Source organism: Euprymna scolopes, chromosome 6 (assembly GCF_053919585.1).
Source record: "Euprymna scolopes isolate OS-2025 chromosome 6, ASM5391958v1, whole genome shotgun sequence".
Lineage (NCBI taxonomy): Eukaryota > Metazoa > Mollusca > Cephalopoda > Sepiida > Sepiolidae > Euprymna > Euprymna scolopes.
Genome location: NC_136487.1, coordinates 64,116,407 through 64,129,004, shown reverse-complemented (window position 1 = coordinate 64,129,004; position 12,598 = coordinate 64,116,407). Strand labels below are relative to the sequence as shown.

General features: G+C 35.8%; 1 protein-coding gene across 1 annotated transcript in view; it reads left to right on the top strand.

Moving 5' to 3' along the window:
- The first annotated feature begins 4,227 nt into the window (after nucleotides 1–4,227).
- The window catches only part of LOC145277663 (sodium-dependent phosphate transport protein 2B-like), a 159,890-nt gene continuing 151,519 nt past the window's right edge, over nucleotides 4,228–12,598 (top strand). The window contains exon 1 of the mRNA XM_080129324.1: nucleotides 4,228–4,248. The gene's annotated coding sequence lies outside the window, so the exon portion shown is untranslated. The remainder of the gene's footprint in view (nucleotides 4,249–12,598) is intronic.

Here is a 12,598-nt window from a genome sequence, read left to right as displayed (position 1 = left end):
ACAGACATACACAGACATACACAGATATACACAGACATACACAGGAACATAAGATCTTATTTCTCAGTTTTCTATCTATATAAAGTTAGGTAGATGCATATTTTTACATATTTCTATGTACAAGATTAATTCCTACATGGGTTAAGCGTAAGAGATCGTAATGTGGGCTATATTTAGTTCCATGAAAACTGGGGAAGTGCTACTGCAATTGTAGAACGATGTCAGAGAACCATCAGGAACATCGCAGCCAGAAAGAATTGTACAATGTTGGAGATGGTTTACTGGCAGATCGTCACCCTGAAGAATGACGTTTCACCTTTCACTGCGCCGGCTGACGCACTACATAGATACCATGTCCGAATAAATGGTGTTGAAGCTAACCCACTTCTTGAACTAGAAATGACTAGAGAGAAGTATAAAAAGGGAGACGTCGTTTGAGTTGAAAATTCACGTGGTAGGTGCACGACAAAATACAGACTTGGTCGTGCTACTGAAGTGATCAGCCCACAGTCCGTGAAAATTGATGAGGTGCCTCGTCACATTACGACCTCCGACCACGACCAGATACACGCACAATTATCACCGAGTAAAGAAGAAAGCGATTCTGAAGATAATGAGTGTTTAATCTATCTAAATTCAAATCAGCTGGACAGTGATTCCGATGCCAGTAGCCTCCCAACTGAGAGAGTGTCTATTGAAACTGGGGCCGCATGCGAGAGTATGCGTAAGGGTGAAGCCTGCGTCGTTTCATTTCGAAGTATTGCCCAACAAAATAGATACTACTCCCGTGCCCCGATTGTGATCATGAGATCAGGAGGGAGTGTACGGAAAATCGTAACTTACCTGAATAGCGTGTACTGTTGCCATATCTGGGCAGGAGCTGCTAAAAACAGCCTATCCTGCCTTGACAGAGTACAAAATAGACTTCGTGGCTTAGTGGGGGATGCCCTTTTCTCTACCCTGCAACCTCTCTCCCACAGAAGAGACGTTGTGAGCCTATCCTTGTTTTATCGTTATTTCCATGGCAGGTGCTCGTCTGAACTCCAATCTCTGGTCCCCCCTCGCCAATCTTTCACGAAAAACACCCGTCTAGCTGAATCCACTGTGAAAAATTTCCCCCACTCTATATCTTATGCCTAAATCAAAACGCGGATTCCATGAACAAAGCTTCTTTCTTAGAATTGCACGCCTGTGGAACTCTGTTCCGTCTGCCTGCTTCCCACCGGACTACAACTTGGATGTCTTCAAGTCCAACGTTAACAAATTCCTAATGAACCGCCCCCTTAATTAAACACTTCATCAAATCTCCACACTAACGTAATGTACTTGCAATAACCCTTATCCCTGAATGGCTTCCGGTCCTTGATAAGTGGTGATCACTGTGTAAAAAAAAAAACTTGTGCTTTGTTGGATTTTGTCGCTTGACAAAAAAAAGAAAAAAAATGGCGAATCGCAATTGCTTTTCTACTTGACGATCACGCGTGAGTAACGCAGACTCTCATCGTCTCTATACAAATGAGACTATACCAGACGTATAAAAAGAACCGTGGAGCAAACGGGAGGTAGAGTTTGAAGAAGGCGTGTTATGGAGACGGATATGTGCGACAGACTGTTTCCGTGGACGGAAAAGATCAAAACTTTAATCAAACTGACTTTCAAACTAGAGTTTCATAGTAGAAACCCTACGCCAGCGATTAAATTAGTACCTATCAGGATAATCTAACTGCAAATGCACCCGGAGACAAAAAATGTGAGGAACCGGATCAACAGGTAAACTTCCTAGTTGAATGATCACAAATGACATGAGTCACATTTTTGAACAAGAGAAACTAAAAATCTCAGTCACTTTCGCCTTGGAAGCTGTTCGGGTGGGACACGACTTAATAATGTAGAATAATCTAAGTCGAATATCACTTCAAATCTGTCCGTCTGCATCTCTAATTCTCAAGTTAGGAAACTAAGTAAGGATGAAATAATTTTAATTACTTAATGCCCCTCTCTCCATAAGTAAATTCTCTCTAATAAAACCTTGAATAACTCAGCAACATGCATGAGTAGTGTATTCGTCTAGTTAAACAGACGTGAAGATCAGGGTCACACATAAAACGATGACGAGAAGAAGCGACGATAAAAATTTTAAAAAACTTGTGAACACCTAGTGCACGTATGTATGAAAATACTTTATTATATATACTTTATACTTGATTGCTTGCGTGCTTGTAAGTGAGAACATAGCAACAGCAGGTGGCGGAAGTGAAATGTTAACAATAGGTATCAGATGCCAATTAATCGATATTCCCAAAATTTCAGTTTTATTTACAGTATTTTAATGTAGTTTTAGAGAACGTAATATTGTAACAGAGTGCGGACGCACGTATACAAATACATACCAAATTACGAAATGACGTCACTGTAAGGAAAAAGATTATAAAAAGAAGAGAGAGAGTACGTTAGATAAGACGATCACGTGATAGATGTCACAGCCGTAACGAGAAGTCACGCGTGGCGGGAGAATGAAGACATAAATGTCGTTGTTGCACGAAAAGTGAGTTCGAGTTATTCTTTGTTTATATTTCCTTTGCGATGTAGACTGCTACAACGTGTGGGTCCCGTGTGTTAACGTTACAATATAGCGACAATCTTCCATTTAAAAATGTTAATATCTCAAATTTAATTTTCTTCTTAACATCTATTAAGCTTGGGTCTTCAATTTTAGACATATTCTAGTATCAAAATCCTAGAATGTATATTGATTGAAATCAAAATAGGGATCTACGGCATAAGGTTCAGCGTCATTATATCTTGAGTTTAATCTACGTAAGAAGACATAAAAGCTGTCGAGAATATTTCAGTCTGTTAATATCAATCTATGTTAAAACATGTTTTTGTTTTTGATTTTCTTATTTTATCCTAGCTATCGATGTGGGATCATACCGGGTGCCAGACATTCACATATATTCCAACTGAGAGATATTTTTAAAGATCATTACCGTTTCTCTTAAGTGGAATTGTTTGTATCTCTCTTGCACTTGGTTCCCCGGGTATATTTGTCAAGTAGTTTTTAAAATTTGGTTTCTCCTACAATTACTGAAATGGTGGAGATCTTCCTAAAATTCCAGATTCTCTTCATGTTGTAAATACGACCTTAGTATCTTTTCCCCTCTCATATTTGTTTTACCCAGCATCATTGGGGACAATAACTTGCGCATGCGTGTGGATTTGAAAACAAGCTTGCTTATAATCTGTTGTCTGATATCTATTATCATTTCAAACTAAGCCAATCACCTTTCATTTATCATTATGTTGGAACCTTTCCAATAGAACAGGTTTATTTCAATTATGAGCACCAGTGAAGACAAACGAATTAATTGATAGAGACACTTAGAAGCCGGTGAGATGTTTCAGAAAATCCAAGAGTTTATTTCACTGAAAAAAGAAGAAATAAGATTTAGACCATTTTCTAAAATGGAGAAAATTCCATGTTATAATACCTATTCGATATTTGCTAACTAGCCTTTCCTTAGTTAGCATGACCGTAACATTCCTAATACACATAGTGCGCATGCGTAAAATCTAAGAGAATTCATCCAAATACGGTAGTCGTAGTCGTAATCGTAGTAGTAGTAGTAGTAGTAGTAGTTCTTTCATTGCATATGTAAACAAAACGCAGGGACAACTGATTATTTAATAGTTAATTTAATTACAAAAAAATTGTAAAAAAAAAATTATTTAAACTAATCGTAAAGAAAAATATAAATCTCAAGATTACTATTTTACTTGTAGAAGGTGATCATCAAACGTTTTTATTACTTGCAGTGTTCTGTTTTTGGGTACTCTTGCAGTATTTGACCTGGATCCTCGGGGTTTTCTGCCAATCATGACCCGATTTCGACCGGCAATCACTGGATTAAACCGAGTTTTGTTCAAATATGGAAACGCTAAATCGTACCAAACCGAAACGCCGAAACCCTACTTCAAATAATAAACAAATATATTCTGTCGGGGGACCACGGTCGTATTCGACTGTTGGAAGGTCTATAACAAAGTTGGAGGAGAAGGATTCCACTACCTAACTATGAATCATAGTCTACATTTTGTAGACCCCGTGACGAAGGCAACAACGAATCACGTAGAAATGATGTGGAAAGAAGCAAAACAGTGAAACAAAAAACAACCGGGAGCTTCGAGGTACATATCTAATTGAATATATGTGGAGACGAAACATTTGTTGAAAACAAATGATAAATTGTAAGTTTTCTTTTTTAAAAAATTGTACTTTCATCAAACAATTTACAGTTTGCATAGAGTCATTCATCTTTTCTTATATTAAAACAACTTCTGTTGACAAAAAATAAAACGTTTGCTGCAAATTTTCTTGAAACACGCCCAAAAATGTAATTTTTTTTAAAATAGTACTTTCACCTAACAATTTACGGTTAAAAAAAATAATCTTTTCTTGAAAAAAAAAAAAAAAAACGATTGAATAAAAAAATTGCAGAAAAAATAATAAACATTTAATAAACAATAAAAAATGAAACTTTTCTAGAAAACAATATATATTCAGTAAATTTATGGAAGGTTTTGCTTCTTTTTTATTTATTGTATTCCCATTTTCTTTTTTTCCGTTTTGGAATTCGTCTGCGTCTGTTACTTCGCTTTGGCTTAATCCGGTAATTGCTTGTCGAGCCCGAGCCATGATTAACGGAAAATCCCGAGGATCCAGTTCAAATACTGCAAGAGTACACTGTTTTTTTTAGTATTAGTTTTTCCATAGTGAAAGTGGTGATAGAATCCGTACACAAATCGTCAGTATTTTAGGGTATATCTTTCAACACCATTTTCTTCGGGGATTATTGACAAAGACTGTGAAATCGACAAGTCTTAAGTTCCTTATTCATTAAAATGTTGTGAATAAAACACCTTGCTGTAAATAAAACATTGAATCTACGATACAATATTTACAATAGTCATTGTATTTATGTTCAGGTTAAAAACTGGGACACTAAATATCCAGAAATGTCGACATTCAATAAATCGATGTGTGTGTGTGTGTGCGTGCGTGCGTGGATGCAATAAATTTTATTGTAAAATTTATTTATATATATATATATATATATATATATATATATATATATATATATATATATATATATATTAAACCCGTGTTGAAGGGTATTTCACAGTGCTGTCTTTTCGAATAAAAACGAAATGAAAAGAATAAATAAGCATCCCAAGTAATGGTGATGCCTTTTAAAGATGTAAAGATAACTGAAATACAAATCGAAATATTTTTCGAGAATAAAAAAAGAACGAGTATAAGTTGCGGACATTATTATTATTATTTTTTTTTTTAATTTAAAATTAGTCTTTTTTAATTTGAACTTGATATTTTTTTCGGAAATTTTCAGGTGATAATTGAAAATTTGGATTATTGCGGCTTAACGGATATAAATGCTAAGTTTAATCAGTTCTAAGTGAAAGCCTTCTGAAGGTTAAGTGCAGACGACACTAAGAATACAATTACAACTTCTACCCAGTCGTGGTATACGAAACGAGAGCGTGCTATCCACGTGAACTTAATAGAGAGTTACATTCAAAATTCTATACAGATTCCCGAGATCGATAGAAAGATTCTGACTTCAGCAAGATACATCTGGAGGTCGGCGATTACATCAGCCGAAATGTTGTAAGAATATCATCCAATATGGCAATTAATAGTTCGAATAATCGAAATAATATAAATTGATATTGTTAAATTGAAGTTGATAGTTTTTAACTTGCAGTTAATCTCTTTCCAATTTTTTCTTTTTTTCTTTACTTTTTTAATTCTATCGGTGATGAACACTGCCCCCTTCATGGATGTGAACCGATGGTCCAAGACTTATTCAATGAAAATCTTGCACAAACATGTGGAACCTCTAATAACGTCTCAGGGAAAGATCAGACTTCGTCCCAGTTCAGAAGAATCCTGATTTTAGTGAGATAACACTCCACCGCCTGAGAATAGGAATGATATTGATCAAATGTTGTTAGGAATACGAAGATGAGACTACAAGACTGATCCAATTATCTGTGAATGTGGATAGAAGGATCACATAATTTAACAACCCGCTGTTTGCCTTCTTCTACCCAACCGCTGCTGCTTAAAAGATCCCGCAGAATACAACAATAATGTAAAGGAATGCGTAAAAAATATGATAAAAAGTTGTATGAAGACATGCTTTAAAGACACCGAAAAAAGAAGTAGAATAAAAATATTCATTTAAATGTGGAATGTTAAAGAGAATTGTATTTATACGAAATAGTAGCTTCCTTTAATGTGTTTGATAGAAATCGCAGGTAATAGTAAATATTATTTGACATGGATCGCGACGTGAACGCTCTACATTGATGGGACTAAAAAATTGACTCAAACGTGCGAATTTGGAGATGAGGATCATACGATGCAACACTGCCTTGTCTGTCCTCTACTGTATAGCCGATATTAATGTTTGTAGTTTTTTTTTTTTTACTTTCTCTGAAACGTTTCTCTATTTCTTTATTATGGAGATCGCTCCAGACAAGGCAGGAAGCTATTTGACGTAAAGAGCTAAAACAATACCACTTTAAGGTAAAAAAAAAATACAGCTAAACGATAAGTTTTATATAGATAGATTTCAACTCAGAAAACAGCGACCCTCTTCTTTATCAGAAACATCGATTATGGAATATGAGAAGTAAAGGATAAAATATGGGAAGCATAAGTTACGAGACTGCTGAAAGTCTACACAAAGTCTACATTCTACTCTTTTGTTCTCTTTGAAGAAAAATCGCTGACAACTTGGAAGAATTGCCGTTTTCTGGATTCATCTAACATTTATTGTTGACCGCGTCTCAGGGAAAGATCAGACTACAACTGTAGATCAGAGTGCTAGAAAATTCCCCCCCACCTCCTACTGACATGGGAATCTTCCCTTTCGAGACGCACCGCCCCAGTTCAGAAGCACCCAGGTTCTAAGTGGGAAAACACTTCACCGCCTGAGAACAGGAATGGGATCGATCCAAAACTGTTATGAATTTCAGATGAAGCTGTAAGACTGACCCATTCATCTGTGAATGTAGATAGGAGGACCACACGATGCAACTCTACTGCACAACCGGTGCAGCTTGAAAGACATTTCACAATACAACAATGATGCAAACGAATGCATAAAAGAGTGATTAACTCTTGTATGATCAGACGCTTAAAAACACGCACATATGATCTATTTTGATTTGAATGTCATCTGTTTTTGTTTTGTTTTTGTTTTGTTTTTTTGGAGGGGGGACAGTCTTGTTATTTGAAGTTCATCTCTATTTTGATTTGGGAGTAAAAATGTGTGGCTTTCCGCGTGTAAATTTGATGAAGTAACGGTAACGTAAGAAATCAGTGGTAGAGGAAGGTATGTACTTATCAACGTTTTGCCCTAAAACGTTAGGAAATAAAAAAATAAACAGGAAAAAGTGTAAGAAACAGAGGAAATAAGTTGATCAACAAAACAAAAGTATAGAGAGTTAGATTCATAGAAAGACAATGAGAGGACGTGTTTCACCAAGGCACACAAAGGACACCTAAAAAGAACTTTTAATCAAGGTGTGTCGATAACTGGGACAAAAGATCGAACATAGAGGTCAGTATATTTCGAGATAGTCTATGGATAGCTTTATGAAAGGGAGAGATTTTTACAACAGTTAAGGAACGTTTTCAGACAGTCTTGAGTTTGCGACAGTTAAGGACAGTTTTCTGTTTAGTGGTCTACAGTGGCTGGTAGGTTACGGCTTGGACTAGATGGAAAATTTTAGGGGAGAGGCCGATATGAGGAGATGAATCGATCGACTGATTGACAAACCCATGTTTGACAGAAAAAATTAAGATGTGGACATTAGCGTTGCGAGGGTCATTGGCTGTGATTGTGTCACACACGCAGCCAGAATCCAACTGATATTTGTAGAATATTTCGGAGTTTTTGTTTTCTATTGTCATATATATATATATATGTGTGTGTGTGTGTGTGTGTGTGTGTGTGTGTGTGTGTGTGTGTGTGTGTGTGAACCCGTGCTGTTGTTAACAGGGAGCACATAGTTTCACACGTACATAGGTAGCAACAACGGTATAGATGTGCAGAGATTATTCTTTATATGATCCATTCTGGTATATAATGATTCAATTTATATTTACCGATTTAAATATTTTCAAATTTTGGATTAAAATCTTGTATTAGCTAGAATTAATAATCGTCGGTTTTCAATAGTCAATAGTTTTTTAACCGACTTCCTAACTTCGTTAACTTGACGATGTGTAAACAATTAAATTTTTTCTGAATATCGCTTCAGACAAGGCATGAAGCCATTCGATGTAAAGAGCTAAAATAAATAGAACTTTACCGTAAAAATTAGCCAACGATGATGCATTATATGAATAGATTTCTACCCCGAAAACAATAATACATCTTCCCCACAAACATCGATCCTGGAATGTGAAAAGTAAAGGATAAATGTGGGAGGCAAAACGTATGAAGTTGTTGAAAGTATACGCAGAGGCTACTTTCTACTCTTTTTCCCATTAAAGAAAAATCCTTGACAAAGTGAAAGAATTGTTGTTTTCTGAACCCATCTGACACTTATTGTTGACTAGTTTTGTTTTTGTTTTGTTTTTTTACTTCGAAGTAGTATTTTCTTAGCTCCTTACACTAAATGGTTCCTTCTCTTGTCCGGAGTTATTTCCATAAAAAAATATGTGCACTCAATCAGCATAAGGCAAGGTTGGAGAAGATTGTTTCTCGAAGACTTTTGACTGGCAGATACTAGTCGAGGATCCGTTACTGACAACCAGTCTTGCAGAAACTGAGCCATTTCGGTGGCCTTTATATCTGTCGGGCTCAAGTAGGTGCATCCAGAACATAAGAGAATAAAATTGTAAGTTGAGAAAAAAACATACCAGCGGCATTCGCCCTAAGCTGATTGAATTGGCTTCCTCCGAAGGGGGAAGTGTCAAATGAATATTTAATTGATAAGTGAACACCAATCACATGTATATCCCGTTTAGCGGGGATCACGCCGTTAGGTTTTTGCGGTTCTTGCTGTTGTGTGGACGTTCTCCATGCATGCAGGGCCTGGTATTCCCAAATTGTACTGACCTGTCTGTACGTTGTTTAACTTCAGTGATCTAACGAGAACCGGTGTGTCAACGTGATTATGTCAATATATGTAAGTTAAGAAGCCAATACAACACCGATTTTTAATTTTAAATAAGCCATGCGATTTGAAACAGTGATTTTCTTTTCAAATATTCCAATCTGGAGGATCGCTAATAACTCGTCTGAAATGAGGGAGATTTTTAACCTCGGAGTAAGCGTTGTGTGAATTTGAATTAGCATGTCTATGAAGATTTAAAAAAAAAAACATAAATTTATTTAAACATTAGAATCAATTTAGTTTCCACGATATATGTTTTCATTGGGCATGGAATCAGTTTGTTTTTTTCTTTTTCTTTCCTTGTGAGATGGTGTCATTAGAAAATCCGTGTGGCTTTAAACGGTGATTTATATTTCAAATGTTCCAATTACAAAGATGGCGCGTGACTCGCGTGACTCGCGTGACATGAATAAGACCCCCCCCCCGTGTAAGCGTTGAGTTGATTTGACTGAGGATATGAGTTATTGAAAAGTCTGCATTGTACTGGCACCTTAACTTACACATTCTAATTCAACTTCAAACAACATTTACACTAAGAAAAAAAGGAATAAGGTGAACACTTGCTTTCAGATTAACGGACCGTAACGAGATTTCACGAATAAGCCTCGGAAATGCCAGTTACCACAAAAATAAATTGTTTTACGGTTTCAATACTGTCGTCGACTAACACTATATTTACTTCATTTAATCAACATCCTTCATTATTGTATTTTTCCTACAGGGTAATACGATAAAATTATCGTCCTAGAAATGACAACATGATTCCATTTCCGTTTGATGAAAAATGGTTGTTCTTTTTTTTGTTGTTGTTGCAGACCATCTACTAGCTAGCTAGTAATGTACAAATCCCAAGAGCGATAGCAGCCTTATATCATATCTGAAAGTGATACGATGTTCAACGAACGAGATTGGAGATGCGCCACTGTACAACTCATGCTCTCTACTGATCCAAGTTATGACAACAGGACCATTGCCAGCACCCTCAAAATGCATCGCTGGATTGCCACGAATAACAGGGACGTGCCCAGGGTGATGAAAACAAAGTTTCTGGCCACGGTTAAAGTCTTTGGTGTGGTTTCAAGTGAGAGACACATCAGACCACCTCACATCTTTGAAGTCGGCTTGAAAGTCAACACCAAAGTGTATCTGGGTGTGTTGAAGAGTGTGGTGATTTCCTGGTGCAATCAGGTAGCCGCTGGCAGACCCTGAGTGTGGCAGCAAGACTCAGCGCCGGCCCACAAGTCCAAAGAGACCCAGGCTTAGTTTCAAGTTTCTACGACTTTGTACCTCTATCACACTGCCCCTCTTCCCCCGACCTGAATCCGCTGGACTTCTTTGTTTGGTCATACGTCGAGAACCTCATCGACATGATCTCCCACAACACCAAAGCCAGCCTGATCACCGCCATTCGTTATATAATCAGGTTATCTGAATTTATTTTTTTAAATAAAAGTTTGTAAATAAAGCTGTATTGTTTTTTTTTTCTTTAAGGCGACACTTTATTGTTCCACCCTGCATAAAGTGACCATTAAAGAATTTCTACATATTAAAAAAATTAGATTAAACATTTTTTTAAATAAATTGAACCGGAAATATAGTAAGTATATTATATATTGGTTGAATAATTTATGAGAGTTTTGTTTTTATTTTTTTAATCTAAAACTTTAGGCATGGATAAAACATATTTATAAAAAAAATGGTTTACGTTATCTGACAGATATACCTACTTTACAATGTTTTGTCGAAATTTTTTATTTTCATGATTTTTTTTATATTTTCAGAAAAAAAAGACAGAATTGTGAAGTAGAGTAATCTGAGTATTTTCGACACCATTTTTTTTTTTTTTTGCATTTAATTGTACTGTTAAGATCGTGGGGTTTGTGTTGTGTGGAGAAGGAACCATGCCCCAAAGTATCGTTCGATTTTGGATTTTACGTTTCAAAAATTGGATCACAGAACGCTCGACCAATTGAGCTCAAAATCAAAACGATCAGATCAATTTTTACAAATTTATGCCAAATGATAAGAAAACTGACAAAACTCATCAATTGTAAATCATCTCCATTTAATGAGCAAGGTTTTACAATGCTCACGAATTCTTCCCCGATACAATAGGTAAAATAAGCAAAAAAGAAGCATCTTAGTTTTGTAATAATAATAATTAAAAAACATTTGAGTATGTTATATATATATGTGTGTGTGTGTGTGTGTGTGTGTGTGTGTGTGTGTGTGTGTGTGTGTGTGTGTGTGTGCGCGCGTGTGTGTACATATTTTATTTGAGTTTATCTGGTTTGGAGTTTGGAGTCAAAAGATCTAAGATGATGGCTTTAGAATTTTCCAACGTGATGATAGATGTGTTTCGTTTTTTGTTCTTTTTTATTTTGCTTGGGACGAATTTTTCTCTGATTATTATCTTTAATGTAAGCTTTTAGTGTTTTTGACTTGCCGATCTTCTCATCTCTCCCAATTATCTTTTTTACATTCTTACTTTGTTTTGGAATTCTAGAGACCCCTTCAGGCGATATTGCTTATACAAAAGTTAAGTTCGTATATATATATATATATATATATATATATATATATATATATATATATATAGAGAGAGAGAGAGAGAGAGAGAGAGAGAGAGAGAGAGATTACTGGTTTTCACCTCTTTTTCTTCACAGAGAACGAAAACTCATTATGTTCGTCAATAAAAATATAGGATTTGAGACAAAGAATAAGAACGATCGGATAAATTATATACAAATGTATGGCAAACGGCCAGAACATTTTCTATTCATTCCTTTATTTTTTCATTCTTTCGTTCTCTTCCATTTATTCCTTTAAGCTTTCATTCTCTTCTGTTTATTCCTTTATTCTTTCGTTCTTTTATTCTCTTTTGTTTATTCCTTAATCCTTTCGTTCTTGTGTTCTGTTTCGTTCGTTCCTTTTATATTTTTATTCTTTCTTTCTCCATATTTTTCTCACTTTGCTCATGTACTTGTTTTCTTCTTTTTTCTTTGTCTCATTCGTTCTTTTCCTATGCATTTGTTCACTCTATTTTCTCTCCTTTTAGCTGTCATTTTTACCACTTTTTCCCGTCTGTCTTTGATAGGTGATGTTAATGTTATCTTCGTGTTTATTTATCCTTATCAGTCTTCTCTCTTTTTACCTTTTCTCAACCGACCCCCAATCACCAGTCTTTTATCAATAACAACCTTCTTAGACCAATTTGTTTTAAGAGAAAGAGAGAGGGAGGCGAGGAGGATGTTACAGGATATAAAAATCAAAGTTAACTACGAATCAGTTAAATAACGTTCAGGTAAATAACGCAAGAACTATAGACACGAGAATTGTGACTTGTGCCAACGAACGAAAAGTCAAAGGCCGGCAATTCAAACCT